The following is a 17,646-nucleotide window of genomic DNA, read 5'->3' as shown; positions in this document are numbered from 1 at the left end:
GAGCCAATCTCGATTTTCTGATGATGTCCACAAGGTGATCATGGGTGAGCCAAAGGAGAGATCTGAGAAACACCCCAAGCAGCCTCCTCAAATCCCAGCCACCTCAGGCTCCTCCCTTCCTGCCCTGTTCTTGGAGTCCCTGCCTGTTTATTCGCAGTGATCGGCATTTCCCCTGGTTACTCCCCGTTCTCACTGCCCCGTATCTGGGCCAGAAAAGAAGATCTGCTGGCCCGATGAGACCAACGCCCGACCACTCAAACCGCTCCGCTCCAGGCCCAAGCCCGTCCGTCCCACTACAGAGCCCTGCGGAAATCTCCCCTGAGAAATTCCAGCAGCAGGGGCAGAGGCAGCGGCCATACAATAATAATAATAGTGGTACTTCTTAAGCCCTTACTATGTGCCAAGCACTGTTCTAGGGGCTGGGGTAGATATGTTAATCGGGTTGGACCCAGTCTCCGTCCCCCATGGGGCTCACACTTCAACCCACCCATTTTACAGATGAGGTAACTGAGAGAAGCGAAGTGACTTTCCCAAGGTCACGCAGCAGACAAGTGGCGGAACAGGGATTAGAATCGACGACCTTCTGACTCCAGGCCCACGCTCTACATCTGACTCTGGCTCAGGACAACCAGCCCAAAATGGCCCACACGGGTCTCTGGCCTACTGGGATTCTCCTGGTGGCCAGTGGGCCGGCCAGTCAGCCCCGCCTCTGCTCCAGGGCCCCCTCGCCCCACCGGGTCGAACTACCATCCCTGCGAGACGTGCTGGGCTTCCTAAAACAGCCTCTTCCTCCCGCCTGCGGGATGAGCAGAGAGAGCCAATCGTAATACATTTAAAGGGTCAGCAGAAATCCATACGTGGTCAAGAAACAAGACAAACGTAACAGTAGCCACCAGCCTGATGGGAAAAGCAACGTCCATTAAGTCCATTAAATTTAACATTGAAATCAATGTTTAAACCACAAGAAGTAATTAGTGTAATTCATATTGCAGATCTTGGGGATTTTTGAGACCAAGTTTAATTATATTGAAAAATGACAGTTTCATTTTCCCTCTCTGGATAGGTTACTCTGATGTTCCCAATGCTTTTATTCAAGCTGGGTACTGGTCGCAGGTTTTTTAATGATATTAAGCGAATTAGCGTTTCAGCCATCTGAGAAACCATAAATCAGTTTTGTTTCTTTTTGAATGGAGACAACACAGAGCAAGTGGCTTTTAAATCATTTCCCTTTATTGTGGCTTCCCAGTTTGTGGGTTTGTGGGCTCAAGGCAGCTCTTCCCAACGAATGGGGTGGGGAAGTGGGGGTGTCAAATTTAGATTCTCTAACTCTTTAAATGACTGCTGGTCTTCTCCTCGGGGAAGGTGACAAGAAGTAACTTCACCAACGCCAGGAGAAGCACGATAATAATAATGATGGCGTTTGTTAAGTTCCCTCTCAGGCTCGCATCTGGAGAGCTTCCAGTATTCTACCCGTCTCGGCTACGGGAGGCAGAGTCAAGCAGAGGCCTACCCATTCCATTCCTAGCTTGGACAGTGGCTAATGAGTGGAAGGCAATCTGCTCCGAGTCAAAACTCACCCGTGCTGGGCAGCAGCGGCACGGGAGAGAGTAGAGGGTGGAGGCTCAAGTTTACTGCACACAAGGAGGCAATGGTAAACCGCGTCTGTATTTTTACCAAGAAAACTCTATGGATACGCTCCCAGAATGATTGCAGATGGAGTTGAGGTGTTCTGGGAGAGATGTGTCCATGGTGTCGCTATGGGGTGGAGATGACTCGACGGCATAAGACAAGACGAGATTTGTTAAGTGCTCACTATGTGCCAGGCACGGTGCAGATGACAGAATCCTGACTGTGTCACTTGGGGAAGTGGGGTTGATTTGGGGGAGGGGTGCAGCGGAGAGGGGAGCAAAGAGTAGGTGGGAGGCAGAGGCTGGCCCTGGTAGTTGGGCACAGGTGATAACGGTGAGGAGACACAGCATGGTTAAGAGGAAAGAAACTTGGGACTGGGAATCATGAGCCCCAGGTTCTGATCTCACCTCTACCCTTGGCCTGTCGTGTGACCCTGGGTAAGTCCTCCCTGCCCCCTTCTTTTTTTAAAATGGTATTTAATTAAGTGCTTACTATGTGCCAGGCACTGTACTAGACTTGCAAGCTCATTGTGAGCAGGGAATACGTCTGTTGTAATATTATACCGTACTCTCTCAAGGCTTAGTACATTGCTCTGCACACGGTAAGTGCTCAATAAATTCTACTGACTGACTAAGCCCTGGGGTAGGCCCAAGATATTCAGATTGGACACAGTGCCTGTGCCACATAGGCTCACAATCTTAATCCCCATTTTACAGATAGGAAAACTGAGGCACATAGAAGTGAAAAGACTTGCCCAAGGACACACACAGCAGACAAGTGGTGGACCCAGGACTAGAACCCAGGTCCTCTGGGCAAGCGAGTGTCCCCAGTCCAATAGCAGTGGGGAAGACAGGATCTGCCCTGTTCCATCAATCAATCAAAGGTATTTATTGAGCGCTTATTTTGTGCAGAGCATTGGATTAAGCACTTGGGAAAGTATAGTACAGTAGAATCGGTTACCCACAGGAGATTACAATCTTCAGAGAAAGACAGACATTAAAATAAATTAGGGACCTGTTCATAATAAGGGTTTGGGGGCTGAGGGTGAATATCACGTGCTAAAAATGGTTAATAATAATAATAATAAAAATAATAGTAATGACGGTATTTGTTCAGCGCTTACTATGTGCCGAGCACTGTTCTAAGCGCTGGGATAGATACAAGGTTATCAGACTGACCCACGTAGGGCTCACGGTCTTAATCTCCATTTTACAGATGAGGTAAGTGAGGCGGAGAGAGGTGAAGTCACACAGCTGACGAGTGGCAGAACTGGGATTAGAACCCACGACCTCTGACTCCCAAACCCGTGCTCTTTCCACTAAGCCACGCTGCTTCTCCAAGATGGTACAGATCCAAGTGTCTGGGCAACACAGAAGGGAGAGGGAGTAGGGGATATAAAGGCTTAGTCAGGGAAGGCCTCTTGGAGGAGATGAGATTTTAGAAGGGCTCTGAATGTAGGGAGAGTGGCGGTCTGTCACTTGTGAAGGGGGAGGAAGTTCCAGGCCAGAGGCAGGTCTCTGTTCCTTTCTCGAGCCGTCATTATTTTCTACTCTGCTTCCCTATCCGGGATGCTTCGTCCAGCTGTCCAGGGACGTTTCTGTGTTAGGGTTTTATTAAAGACATCGGTGAAAAAGGCGCACTTGGGAAAAATTGTTCTGGCTCCCCCCTTGCCCCTTGTGTTAATACAACACTGCACACGCTCTTGAATAATCAATGCTCAGATCAGTAGCCCGGGCTTCGCTATGATTTCTGGTTTCAGGGTATATTTCCCCGAGGGCCAGCCGGCCTCCTGCCGCTCAGCATCCTGCCGTTCGCGCCCACCTCTCCAGCTCTGCCCACTACCGCAGCCCAGGACTCCGAGGAACAGGGCTGGGGGGGAGTCCTTCTGCGCTCACACCCAAGATGGGCAAAGCTGGGGAATGGGTGGCAGGTGGCTTGGATCCCCCTTGCCCCTGCCCCAATCACTCTGCTGGCAGGCAAGAGAGCAGGAGGGGAAGGAGAGGGAGCCTGAAGCTCTGGGCTCCGTGGAATGACCATGGGCTTAGACAAGTGGAGAGCTGAAGGAGTATCTCATTTAATTCCACTCGTGTAGATGGCCCAGGTGAATGGAAAATGTCACCCCAAAGTTCCTTCATTTAATCGTATTTATTGAGCGCATACTGTGTGCAGAGGACTGAACTAAGCACTTGGGAGACTACTGTGTAACAATAGACAGATACATTCCCTGCCCACAACGAGCTTACAGTCTAGAGGGGGAGAGAGACATTAATAGAAACAAATAAATTACAGAGATGCATGTAAGTGCTGTGGGGCTGGGCGGGGGGATGAATATAAGGAGCAAGTCAGGATGATGCAGAAGGGAGTGGGAGAAGGGAAAAGGAGGTCTGAATCAGGGAAGGCTTCTTGGAGAAGAATTGCCTTCGATAAGGCTTTGAAGTCGGGGAGAGTCGTTGTCTGTCAGATATGAGGAAGGGCGTTCCAGACCAGAGGCAGGACATGAGCTCGTTCCTAGACTGTAAGTTCATTTCTGGACTGTAAGCTTGTCTCTAGACTGTACTCTCACTGTGGTCAGGGAATGCGTCTGTTTATTGTCGTACTGTACTGTCCCAACCACTTAGTACAGTGCTCCACACCCAGTAAACACTCAATAAATGTGATTGAATGAATGAACGACTGGCCAAGAGGTTGGCGGTAAAATCGATGAGATCAAGATACAGTGAGAAGGTTGGCATTAGAGAGGAGAAGTGAGAGGGTTAGTTTATAGTTGGAGAGCAGTGAGGTGAGGTAGGAGGGGGCAAGGTGATTGGGTGCTTTAAAGACAGGATGGAAACAAATCATTCAAGGGAGGGCTGTCGATTCTGGCCTTGGTCTGGAATCAGGGAGAGAGGAGGAGGCCGTATGGAGAAAAAAGAGTAGAGGTCTTCCCCCACTTTAGACTGTAAGCTCTTTTGACGCAGGGAATGTGTCTACAAACTCTGTTATACTGTACTCTTCCAAGTGCTTAATACAATGAAGTGCACATAGTAGGAGAAGGAAAAGGAGGAGAAGGAAAAGGAGGAAGAGAAAGAGGAGGGGGAGGAGGAGGAGGAGGAGGAGGAGGAGGAGGAGGAGGAGGAGGAGAGGGAGGAGGAGGAGGAGGAGAAGGGCTAATGTTGGAAGTCAAACGTGAACTTTTTTCTCAGTGTTTCTTTGCTGAGACCCTTTTTTTTTTCCTAATCTTTCCTCTCTGTAACCCTTCAGATGTCCTTCAAGGTTGGCCAAGTGGCTTCTCAGAGAACTAGCATCTTCTTCATTGCTCTGCTCCCTACATGTAATTACCATCACAATTACCATGTACTGACATAGTAATTACATGCCCTGCAGTTCATGGATGTGGATGAAGGTCTAAAATTGCCATATAATATTTAACTTAAATACATCATTTTAATTGTTTCTCAAGTTGGAAAATTGCTTCCCATCGGTCGAGTAAATATTCTAGAACTACATATTAGATGATTACCACGTAATTACAGGGAATAGAATATAACACAGAGTTTCTAAATGTATCTTCCCTGTCACACAAGCAATGGTCATAAAATATTAAAGGAAGTTAAATCAATCAGCTGAAGATACCCATTAAAAATGTGTTTTTTGTAGGTCACAGCAATTTCCAGAAGAACTTAACTGCAAATTAGAAAACTCTGACCTGCTTATGCCCTTGTATACCCCTGTGAGAGTGACAAAAGTTAGGCTCATCAAGTAACTGGGACACAACTCAATCTTGACATGGGGAAAAATCAAGTTCCGTATTAAGTAAGGCTGAAAATAATACGTTGCACTTTGATCTTTTGGAATGGATTCTCGCTGTACTTGCTCCAGGCCCAGAATTCAGAATCCGGGAGACAAGAAGAAACACCCCCACCCTACCCAAGCACACCTTTCAGACCCTAGTGCTCTCTCCTCTAGGGAGTGAACTTTATTAAACCCACCCATTCTCCCCATGGACAGCAATCTCCCTATTCTTCAAAATATTATCGAGATTCTTGCACTATCCAGACCTAGGGTATTATACTTTCTTCTTCCTTCTCTTGCCTGTTAAACATAGGCTGACTGAAGAAGCTCATGCTTATCCTTTAAGATGCCAAGGACTTTGGACAGAGCTATGTTTTGCAATAATGAATTCTTTCTGACAATCAAACAGTGGCATTTATTGAGCACTTACTGTGTATAGAGCACTGTACTAAGCGCTTAGGAGAGGACAATAGAAGAGAGTTGGTAGACATGTTTCCGGCTCACCAGGAGCTTACATTGGTCATTCCCCAAGGTAGAGATATATAAAATATTAAGAGGCCAAATCACCTTAGAAATGGGGAGATTGGCTAAAAGTAATAATTGTAGAACTTTTGTGGAGCGCTTACTATGGGCCAAGCACCGTACTAAGTACTGGGGTAGATACAAGAAAATCAGATAGGACCCAGTCCCTGTCCCATGTAGATCTCACAGGAGGGAGACCAGGTAATGAATCTCCATTTTACAGATGAGGAAACTGAGGCATAGGGAAGTTAAGTGTCTTGCTCCAGGCCACACAGTGGACAAGTAGTGGCAGAGTTAGGATTAGAACCCAGGTCCCCTGACTCCCAGGTCCATGCTCTTTTCATTAGGTCCACTCCCTCCTGTAGGGGACATCCTCTAAGGTGACCAGTTGTCCTGGTTTGGGCAGGACTGACTTAGTTTTGGGGATTCCGTCCTGCCACCCAAAAGGCCTATTATGCTTCCATTTTTGGCCAAGGTGAACCCTCGGTCATGGCACCAGGACATCGGCTGCCAGCAAGTAGGAGGATTGAAGAAGGCTGCCCCTCCTCCTTGTCTTCCTTGTCCTCCTCTTCCTTCTCTTCCTCTTCACCCTCTTCCTCCTCCTCCTCCTTTTTTTCATCCTCCTCCCCCTCCTCCTTTACTTTCTCAGTAGCAGCGATAGCAGTCACTACTCTCATTCTCTCGCCAGCTGGACTGGTCCTTGCAGGCCCTTGACAGGACGCGTCATCCAGTCACATTGGAAACTCCGGTCCTCAGCCCGTAAGAGTGAGCAGGGCTGGATCGGACTGGTAGTTCCGGGAGGACTGGAGTCGGGGTCCAGTCATTCTAGGCGGCACCGAGGCCTAGAGGTGGGAGAAGAACAGCTGGTGTTGGGCAGTCTGAGAGACAGCGAAAGCCCGGGGTGGCAGCAATGACCGAGAAGGAAGAGGACACTAGCACCTTGGTAAAATCCCACCCCTTCCAGCCCCTTTCCCACTTCTTTCTTTTTTTTCTTTTTCCCTTTTTTATGGTATTTGGTAAGTGCTTACTATGTGTCAAACACTGTTCTACGCGCTGGGAAAGATACAGGTCAGTTAGGTCAGACACAGCCCCCGTCCTTCATGGGACTCATAGCCTGAGAGAGAGAACAGGTATTGAATCCCCATTTTACAGTTGAGGAAACTGAGGCACAGAGTAGCAAATGACTTGCCCAAGGTCACACAGCAAGCACGTGTCAGAACTGGGATTAGAACCCACATCCTCTGTCTCCCAGGCCCACGCTGTATCCACAGGGCCAGGCTACTTTTGCCTTTCTCTCCTTTTTCCCTGTCTCTCCTCCTTCCCCCACTTCCGTCTTCTCTCCCTTTCCCTTTTCCCCCTTTCCCTCCTCATCTTTCTTTTTCCTCTCTCACTCCCCATCTCTCCTCTATTGCAGTCCAATCTTCTTCTTTCCATGTCTCCTTTCACTCTCATCCCCCCTGGGTCTTTTAACCACCCCAGATTTGCCTTGGACCCTGAGGAATCCGGTCTCCTTAACTTCCTGGGTGACACCACAAACCAATGAGCTCTTTCTCTAGTCTGTAAGCTCACTGTGGGCAGGGAACACGTCTACCAACCCTGTTATAGTGTACTTTCCCAAAACGCTTGATGGTCTCCCCTCTGTCCAGCAGGTTGCTAAACTCGATCTGGAGGAATCAATCAATCCATCAACGGTATTTATTGAGCAATTACTATGTGCAGAGCACTGTACTAAGCACTTGGGAGAGTACAATACAACCTTATTACCAGACATGTTCCCTGCCCATAACGAGCTTACAGTCTAGAAGGGGTAATACAGTCTAGAGGGGCCGCCTCACTGAAAGTGGCCCAGGGTGGTTGTTAGCCCTCGGGCATGTGGGTCCAGGGTCAGGGGGAGAGGAACTGGATGTCCCAGGAGAATCCACGTGTGGATGGAGTGCCGTCCAGTGTCTCCGCTCAGCTCACCACACCCCGTCCCTAAGCGTCCCTTCACGTCCCTGCGCGTTGGGACTGCCACGCTCCTAGCTTGGTGCCTCTCTTCCTGCCCTCACAGTCCCCTTTTTTGCCTCTCCCTTCCACCCTGAATGCCCACACTGTTTTTCCAGGAGAAGCGCTCGTCCCAAACCCCCTGAGTCTGAGGCCGAGAAGTAATGAGGAGCAAGCTCCCATGGGCAAAATCATGTCAAATTAGTCCCCGGCCTAAGAGGTTCAAGGAGAATTCCGCAAAGCATAACGCGAAGCGTTTCACTAAGCAGCCGGTCCCAGGAGAGCTGTCTCCAGGGGACTCGTTTCCTCTGCTGGGGAGTCAGAGGGCCAAGGGGTTGGAGGGGGTCGGGCGGTGGGGCCAGGACTTGGGCTCTGGCTCCTCCAGCTCCTTCAGGCCCATCCTCTAACCTTGCCGGTTTCCAGATCAGGAAGCCAAAATCCACAATCTGGGTGGGGCCGGCTGAACATCACGCGGAGAGGCAGTGGGGGGAGTACAGAAACCCAAACCCTCCGGAGGATCTGCTCCACGCGTGCAACCCCACCTTCCACTCCTCCCCACCCCCTCCCCAGAGCATTAGGGTGGGTGGTGGTTAGCTCTCCGATTCTCCCCATTCAGATTGGATGCATTGAGGTCTGCTCCCTTTAAATAGATCCATTTAACGGCATTTGACATCCATTGTCAGAAGTTTCTTGGGTTTCCCCCTTTCTTCCTTTCCCATGTGTTTGTTTAAGAGGCCTCCATTGTGCGGAGCGACTGTTTACTTCTGCTCGGAGCAAATGCCGGCAAAGGCATTCTTTCGGCAGGATTTTTAACGGGCAATGGTTCCAACGGGGTTTGCGGTCCCTATTTCGGCTGGCTGTTCCGCTCAGAAAAGGGGGCGGAAGGAACCGGCCACCTCCGTAATGAGTCCCATTAACTTCCAATTCGGCCGGCATTTTTGACGGCCTCTCTTTTAATGACTGTGCTTCCCTGAACTCTGAAGTTTGGAGAAGGGGAGGGCCGGATTTTAATACACGTTTATAGGCCGCTCGCGGGCTGCCTTCTGCCCAACTGCACCACCTTCTAATTAATGTGCCGATTAAGCCCCGGGGACCGGTTAATGAAACCCACAGGAGGTGCAGGGTTAAGGGAGTTGGCGGAGGGGGTCGTCAGCAGGGGAAGGGGGTGGGGGGGGTAGATTCTCAAACAACAGGCGCCTCTTTGACCAAAAACCCACTGAGAAGACGGCAGGCGGCATTCGGTCTCTGATATTTTTAAGCTCTCCCAATGATCTCCTGTTAACTGAAAAGCAAGAATTAACCTCAATGACAGCGCTGGTAGCTCTGCAGTCTATTTTGGCCTGTTCTTTAAGTAAAAAGAGCAACCTAGATGAGAATTTTGTGCTTCACTGGATATTGAAAGATGAGGCAATAAACTGCTAAACTTGAGTAATCACACACTCCCAGAGGAATGCCTCAAATGGGGTTGGTCAAAAACCTTGAAATTCTACCCTGCTGCACACTGCCTGAGCTTTAACATTTGATGAGATTCATTATAGTGGGGGGACTGAATACAAGTGTCTTCTGATTACAGACCGTCCATTAGAAATCCCCACCACCGTGCCTTTCCACAGAGGAGTGTCAATGGGATTAAAATCTCAATTCACCCCCAGTCAATTCTCCAGTAACACGATTTCATTAGAGGCAGGCAGAGAGGAAAATGGACTAGAAAGCGCTGAAACAGCTGGTGTATAAATTATAAAGTGTACTTTCTACTAAGTGAACACACCTTCCGCTGAACCATATGACTAATTAATGTGTAGGGTAGCCGATTTTATGTAAATGGTATTCTTCCTCTCTCCTGTGCTTTGGTTAACAACAGGTTCTCCCGAATCTTGGAAAAAGAGAGATTATGCAAAGCTATCATCATATGAAAATAACATATTAACATACTGCCTGTGAACTGTATCCAATCAGTTCCTTTTCACTGGTGTGTGTACAAAACAATTAAAATCAAATTTATATTGCACTTCTTTAATATATTCCGGCATTAATATAATCAACGAACAAGTGTTAAAAAGTCTTCCAGACCCATTCTTCTTTAAAATGATATGTTTGTTCTCGGGGCGTGTGGGGATTTTTGACACCTTAAAGGGACCCCTTTTCTCCTCTGCCCTGGGGCACTCCCTGGGCATTTGGCACCAGATTTGGGGGAGGGGATGGCAGGTCAGGGCCACCCAACAATCCAGTCTCTCTCACTGGCTGGTCATCGACGGGGCTGGTGGCTCAGTGATATAAAAGCCAAGCAGTCTTCCCCACCGCTTGCCTTTTGTGACCAAGTGTTCCTGAGGATTTGCCCGGTTGCCCTCCAGGCCCCCCCCCCGAGCCTGGAGCTGATGGTCACACCCCCAGCCCCCTTCCTCGGGCAAGTGACCTCCACTCTCCCCCTCCCCAGCAGCCTTCATCCCTTCAGTTCAGAAGAATTCTCTCCCCACCACCCCAGCTCGGGCTCTTGCCGTCCTGATGTTGGACTCTGGTCTTCAGGACTCCCCTCTGCCTCGGGGCTCCCAACTGGGTGATGATTCCAGAAGGAGGAAGAGGAGGAAAGAGCCAAAATTATACTGGGGGGTGGGGAGGAAGAGGTCTAGTTCAGCTGGGGTGGTAGCCATAGAAAGCGGGGAAACGGGGGAACCAGCAGGCTGCTCTCTGGGGGTCAAATGACTTCAAGGAGCAAACCCTGTTGGAAGTTTCAAAATCTGCTGCAAAGTCCCTAGTAGTAAATCCCACCTGCCTCTGCTCTTTCCTTTTTTCACCCACTTCCTGAGGTCCCCCCTCCCTCTCCCCCAGCCCCTCCGTGCCACCAAACCATGGGCCTGGGAGTTTGAAGGACCTGGGTTCTACTACTGGCTCCGCCAGTGGTCTGCTGCTTTGTGAACTTGGGCAAGTCACTTAAACTCTCTGTGACTCAGTTCTCTCATCTCTAAAATGAGGATTATGATTATGAACCCAGGTGGGACGTGGACAGCATCCAACCTGATTAGCTTCTATCTACCCCAGAGGTCACTACAGGGCCTGGAACATAGTCCGGGAACTTAACAGATACCATTAAAAGAAAACTACATTAATCATGGAGCCAAGGGGGCACTGAGGCCTAATCCTGACTTTGCCCCTTGTCAGCTGTGTGACTGTGGGCAAGTCACTTCACTTCTCTGTACCTCAGTTCCCTCATCTGTAAAATGGGGATGAAGACCGTGAGCCTCACGTGGGACAACCTCGTTCCCCTGGATCTACCCCAGCGCTTAGAACAGTGCTCTGCACGTAGTAAGCGTTTAACAAATACCAACGTCATCATTATTATTAATTTTCCTCGGAAAGGTAGCAGGGCACTAACTACGGTCACCTCGCCCTGCCTCTGCCATCGAATGAGACTGTTCCTGCCAGAAGATCGGCGCCAGGGGGACGAGGGTGGTTTGAGGTGGGGCAAGAAGGGCTCGCTCTAGAGCAACATCCTCTCTGAGGCGTGAGATTGTGCAACCTGAGAGGGACCGGCACCTGATCTCGGTCCCTGGGGCAAGTCCCAGAACGCTCCGCTGCAGAGGTACGTCAACCAGGAAACGGTCACCGGACAGGTCTTCCTGGCCCCTGGGAGGGTCAGTGGGCCCTGGGGCGTGGCCTGCAGGGGACATCCGGTCGGGAAGGCCTGAAGACCAGATCGCGTTCACGTCGGAGCGTGTGGGGAGGTCCGGAAGTCCGGGGGCCAAGGAGCCTAACCTTCCTCCTGCAGGCCAAGAGGCCTTGCCCCTGGGAGGGTGTCTGCCCAGGCCGCCTTCGGGCACAGAGAGGGGAGGGGCGGGGCTGCTCTTTGGGGCTTCTCTGGACTCTTTGTGGGCAGGGGACATATCTACCAACTCTGTTACATTGGACTCTCCCGAGGGCTTAGTACAGTGTTCTGCACACAATAAGCGCTCAGTATATACCACTGATGACCTGATAGACTGAAAACACATTGTGGGCAAGGAATGTGTCTGTACCGTACTCTCTCAAGCACTTAGTAAATACGATTGAATGAATGAGTAAATGATTGATTCTCTGGGCACGAAGCAAAACCAGACGGGACTGACTTGTTCTAACCTCCCGGGAAGCTTGGGCGAAGAGACCGAAAGCTCGTCGAGGGCGGGGGATGTGTCTGTTTATTGTTATGTTGTAATAATAATCATAATAATGGTATTTATTAAGCGCTTACTCTGTGCCAAGCACTGTTCCAAGCGCTGGGGTAAATACAAGGAAATCAGGTTGTCCCACGTGGGGCCCACAGTCTTAATCCCCATTTTACAGATGAGGTAACTGAGGCTCAGAGAATTTAAGTGACTTGCCCAAAGTCACACAGCTGACAATAATAATAATAATGCTGGTATTTGGTAAGCGCTTACTAGGTGCAGAGCACTGTTCTAAGCGCTGGGGGAGAGACAGGGGAATGAGGTTGTCCCACATGAGGCTCACAGTCTTCACGCCCATTTTACAGATGAGGGAACTGAGGCCCAGAGCAGTGAAGTGACTTGCCCACAGTCACCCAGCTGACAAGGGGCAGAGCTGGGATTCGAACCCACGATCTCTGACTCCCAAGCCCGGGCTCCTTCCACTGAGCCACGCTGCTTAGTACGGTGCTCTGCACGCAGTAAGCTCTCAATAAATAGGATTTAAGGACCGACTTTCCAGAAAGAACGGAGCCCCTACCTAGCAGGGGGGTAAGGAGACACTGCTGGGGCGGGAAGGGGAGGGACTGGCAGAGATAAAGAGACCTCTCCCGTCCACCCACGGCATCGGATTCTGATTTCCCCTAAGCACGTGCTTCCAGCGTCCCCACTCCCTCCCTCCCCCAAAGGCCTCTAATAGATTTTAATTCCGGCGTGCCCTCGGTAATGATTTTTGTTTCGACGTAACTGTGAAATTGAGTGTTTTGCTTCTGCTCTCCTCAGGTCACTCCTGCAAGCCAGAGCGGGATCTTGGAGAATCACAATGCGCCGATTATTCTGAGGCGGTGAGTTTGGGCAATTAGGCAGACCTCCCCGAGCTGTCAATCAAGGGCCCCCACCGGCCGGCCGCAGTCCCTGTCCCTGGCAGGCTCCTTCCCGGCGGGCCACAGTCGCTCCATCTCCTGCTCTGCTCCTGCTCAGCCTCCAGGCAGCCTGGACCTCTGGCACGGGACAAGTGACTCCCCAGCTCTGCCACTTTGTTGCTGTGTGATGTTGGGCACATCATTGAACTTCTCTGTGCCTCATCTATAAGATGGGAGTTAAATAGAGAAGCAGCGTGGCTCAGTGGAAAGAGCACGGGCTTTGGAGTCAGGGCTCATGAGTTCGAATCCCAGCTCTGCCACTTGTCGGCTGTGTGACCGTGGGCGAGTCACTTAACTTCTCTGTGCCTCAGTTCCCTCATCTGTCAAATGGGGATTAAGACCGTGAGCCCCACGTGGGACAACCTGATTCCCCTATGTCTACCCCAGCGCTTAGAACAGTGCTCGGCACATAGTAAGCGCTTAACAAATACCAACATTATTATTACCTGTTCTCCTTCCTACTTGGGCTGGGAGCCCCAGGCGGGGCAGGGACTGTGTTTTTTTGGTTTTTAATGGTGTTTGTTAAGTGCTTACTAGAAGCAGCGTGGCTCAGTGGAAAGAGCCTGGGCTTGGGAGTCGGAGGTCGTGGGTTCGAATCTCCGCTCTGCCGCCTGCCCGCTGTGTGGCTTTGGGCAAGTCACTTAACTTCTCTGGGCCTCAGTTACCTCATCTGGAAAATGGGGATGAAAAATGTGAGCCCCACGTGGGACTACCTGATCACCTTGTATCCCCCAGCGCTTAGAACAGTGCTTTGCACATAGTAAGCGCTTAACAAATACCACCATTTATTTGATTTATTTTTTTTACCAGGCACCGTTCTAAGTGCTGGGGTAGAGACAAACTAATCAGGTGGGACGCTATCCCCGGCCCCCGTGGGGCTCGCAGTTTTAACCTCCATTTTACAGATGAGGGAACTGAGGCACAGAGAAGAGAATCGATTTGCCTAAGGTCACCCATCAGACTGGTGGCAGAGCGAGGATTAGAACCCAAGTCCTTCTGACTCCCAGGCCCGTGCAGCATCCACTAGGCCCCGGTGTTGAACCTCCTAATCAATTAATCAATCAATCAATCGTCTTTATAGAGAGCTTACTGTGTACACTGAGTGGTGGGGCTTGTATGATATAACAGAGGTAGTAGACACATTCCCTACCCATAATGAGCTTAGAGTCGAGAGGGGGAGGCAGACATTGATATAAATAAATGATAGCTCCGTACATAAGTGCTGAGGGGCCGATAGAGGGGTGAATAAAGGGTGAGTGCAAGGGGGATGCAGGAGGGAGTGGGAGAAGAGAAAATGAAGGCCTAGTCGGGGAAGGCCTAATTTTCTTGTAATAATAACGATGGTATTTGTTAAGCTTACCCTTTGCCAAGCACTGTTCTAAGCACTGGGGCAGATACAAGGTAATCGGGTTGTCCCCCTTGGGACTCACCGTTCTTAATCCCCATTCTACAGATGAGGTAACTGAGGCCCCGAGAAGTAAAGTGACTTGCCCAACGTCACACAGCAGACGAGCGGCAGAGCGGCATTAGAACCCACGCCCTCTGACTTCCGAGCCCGGGCTCTTGCCGCTAGGACCCCAGCACTTAGTACAGAGCTTTACAAACAGTAAGCGCTTAACAAATACCACAGTTATTATTAATGATAATCATTATCATTAATGATTACTGTGATTAGAGGGATAAGTCATTCATGGCTGTGGAGAAGAGCGGAGGAGGGCGGGGATGGGAAGCCCAGCTGAGGGTGGTTAGGGATAATCAGTGTGCCACCAGCATCAAGAAACCCCGGTAGTCTGAAGATCACTTTGGGTCTGGCCAAGATCGCACTACCGTCTGGACAGAGGTAGTTAGGCAAGCGAGGCAGCAATTGCTTAGCGGATAGAGCGCGGGCCCGGGAGTCAGAAGGACCTCGGCTCTAATCCCGGCTCTGCCACGTGTCTGCTGTGTGACCTTGGAAAAGTCACTTGGCTTCTCTGTTCCCCAGTTGCCTCATCTGTAAAATGGGTTTAAGAGTGTGAGCCCCATGTGGGACAGGAACTGTGTCCAACCTGATTAACTTGTATCTACCCAGCGCTTAGAACAGTGCCCGGCACACGGTAAGCGCTTAACAAGTACCATAATTACTATTGTTATCATTAACTTCTCTGGGCCTCCTTTCCCTCAGCTGTAAAATGGGGATCAAGACCATGAGCCCCTTGTGTGACAGGGACTGTGTCCAACCTGATTAACTTGTATCTACCCCCAGCACTTTGAACGGCGCTTGGCACATACTACGCGCTTAACAAGTATCATAATCATGAGAGGGACATTCGCCTCGGACTGAACAGCCTTTCCATCTGAAACAGGTGCTCCTTTTGGGATTTCAGCCTGGAAACTCCTCCCTTATGGGATGACCAGATGTGACCAATGCGCCGCCGCCCGCCCCCCACCTCCGGCCACCAGTGCGTCCTCAGGACCCTGACTCAAAATCAATACAGTGTGGCCACCTCACCGATCCCGGAGGGCTAAAAGCCCCGCATGGCAGCCACGGGGGCTGGGATGAGGAGGGAGTGGACGACAGGGAAAATAGGTTCATCATTTCGGGGAAACAAGGGCAATCTGGGAATTTAAAGGTTTCTTCTTCCCCCACCTCCTGCAACACTTTCCAAGATAGCTTACGGTGCAGCATTCCCTGGACTCTGAGTCAAGTGACTGGGTGGTTCTCCAGTGGAAGTAATACTCTAAGTTCATAAATCCATCCAAACTTAAGTTGCAGTAATTATGAGCGCGAGATTGCAGCTTTGCGGTAGCCACGTTTCGGGGTTTCTGCTGGATGGAAGCCAAACAAGTAAAATAATCATTAATAACCCTGGGTTCCTATAGAGACGCGCAGAGGTGGGAGATTAAATTCCGCTTGGAAGGCGATGGGGTTGGAGCAGAAGAACCTGCGGGGATGAAGTGAGGCTGCCCAAAGAAATGGATGTTAACTATTCCGATGGGAGAGGGATCTTGGGTTGGGTGGAGGAGGGAGAAGAGAGGGATGCATATGGCGGCAATAAGGAAGAGAAGACATGACCAAAGTGCCAATCTGGATAATAGACATGGAACTGGAGGTAGATGGCAGAGACTTAGAAAAGACTGAAAATTGGCTTCTCTCACTGCTCTGTTCTAAGACCTCCTCCCCAGTAAAGTCTCCCAACCTCGGTGGACACCGAAGGGAAGGTCACCCTCACCCCAGAAGTGATCTGACACACTACACAGTTGAAGTCAGGCCCGAGCCTCTTCTGGACCCACTGGGAAAGTTAATGGGGGGGGGGGGGGGAAATGTGAGTCCACCACATGGTCAGTTGGCCTTACTGCCCCTCACCCAGATAATTCCCTACAACCACCAAAGTCTGCAGAATCTAAAAAAATTCAGGGTGTACCTACGGGGATGTAGCCAAACCTAATTTTGCTAAGTTGTGCCCATTTTCAGACTGAAAGCTCCTTGAGGGCTGGGGTCGGGTCAACCGACTCCATCACATTATACTCTCCCAAGGGCTTAGTAATAATAATGATGGTATTTATTCAGCGCTTACTATGTGCCCAGCACTGTTCTAAGTGCTGGGGTAGATAAAAGGTAATGACTTTGTCCCACGTGGGGCTCACAGACTTAATCCCCATTTTACAGATGAGGTAACCGAGGCCCAGAGGAGTTAAGAGATTTGCCCAAAGTCACACAGATGATAAGTGGCAGAGCTGGGATTAGAACCCACAACCTCTGACTCCCAAGCCCAGGCTCTTTCCACTAAGCCACGCTGCTTCTCTACAGTGCTCTGGACATAATAATAATAATAATAATAATAATAATGTTGGTATTTGTTAAGCGCTTACTATGTGCCAAGCACTGTTCTAAGCGCTGGGGTAGACATGGGGAATCAGGTTGTCCCACGTGGGGCTCACAATCTTAATCCCCATTTTACAGATGAGGGAACTGAGGCACAGAGAAGTTAAGTGACTTGCCCACAGTCACACAGCCGACAAGTGGCAGAGCTGGGATTCGAACTCATGAGCCCTGACTCCAAAGCCCGTGCTCTTTCCACTGAGCCACGCTCATCACCATCAGTGGTATTGATTGAGCACTTACTATGTGCAGAGCACTGTTCTAGTGCTTGGAAGAGTACAATACATCTGAGTTGGTAGACATAATCCCTGTCCACAACAAATTTACAGTCTAAAGGATGAGCTGACCGTCTAGAGGTTATTAAGCGGTTAATAAATACCACTGATTGATTGATTTCAGCCTTCTAAACCAGTTTGGATCACTGGGTTCCTCCTATGTCTATTTGTAACTTTCCAATCTGGGGAAAATGGACTGATTTCCAACGTGTCTGTTTGACTGCTTGGAAACTCCGAAGAAGCCGAGAGCAGGTCCTGGGGCTGGCTTAGGATGGAGCCCAGCACAGACCATGAGGTGGGAGGGTTTAACAGGCATGGACTGAAAATAATCCTTTGGAATAGAGTTCGCAAAGCGGTCAGAGAGCTCACAGCTCTGAGCTTATTCCTCCTTACCACATAGTTTCTCAGCCCTATCTTACAGGTGGAGAAATCGAGGCCCAGCATTGGAGAGCGGGGCATTCTGGGAAAGATGTGCCCGTGGTGTCGCTAAGCGTCGGAACGACTGGACATGA

The 17,646-nt window shown here is 50.0% G+C and overlaps 1 non-coding gene across 1 annotated transcript; it reads left to right on the top strand.

The window, feature by feature from the left end:
• Nucleotides 1-1,429: 1,429 nt before the first annotated feature.
• LOC114810374 lies at nucleotides 1,430-1,567 on the top strand. Its single transcript, XR_003758074.1, has one exon. It is a non-coding gene; the product is annotated as a small nucleolar RNA SNORA7 (small nucleolar RNA).
• Nucleotides 1,568-17,646: the final 16,079 nt, after the last annotated feature.

The sequence above is a fragment of the Ornithorhynchus anatinus genome, chromosome 3, assembly GCF_004115215.2.
Source record: "Ornithorhynchus anatinus isolate Pmale09 chromosome 3, mOrnAna1.pri.v4, whole genome shotgun sequence".
In the NCBI taxonomy this organism is placed as follows: domain Eukaryota; kingdom Metazoa; phylum Chordata; class Mammalia; order Monotremata; family Ornithorhynchidae; genus Ornithorhynchus; species Ornithorhynchus anatinus.
This window is presented reverse-complemented; position numbering and strand designations above follow the sequence as displayed.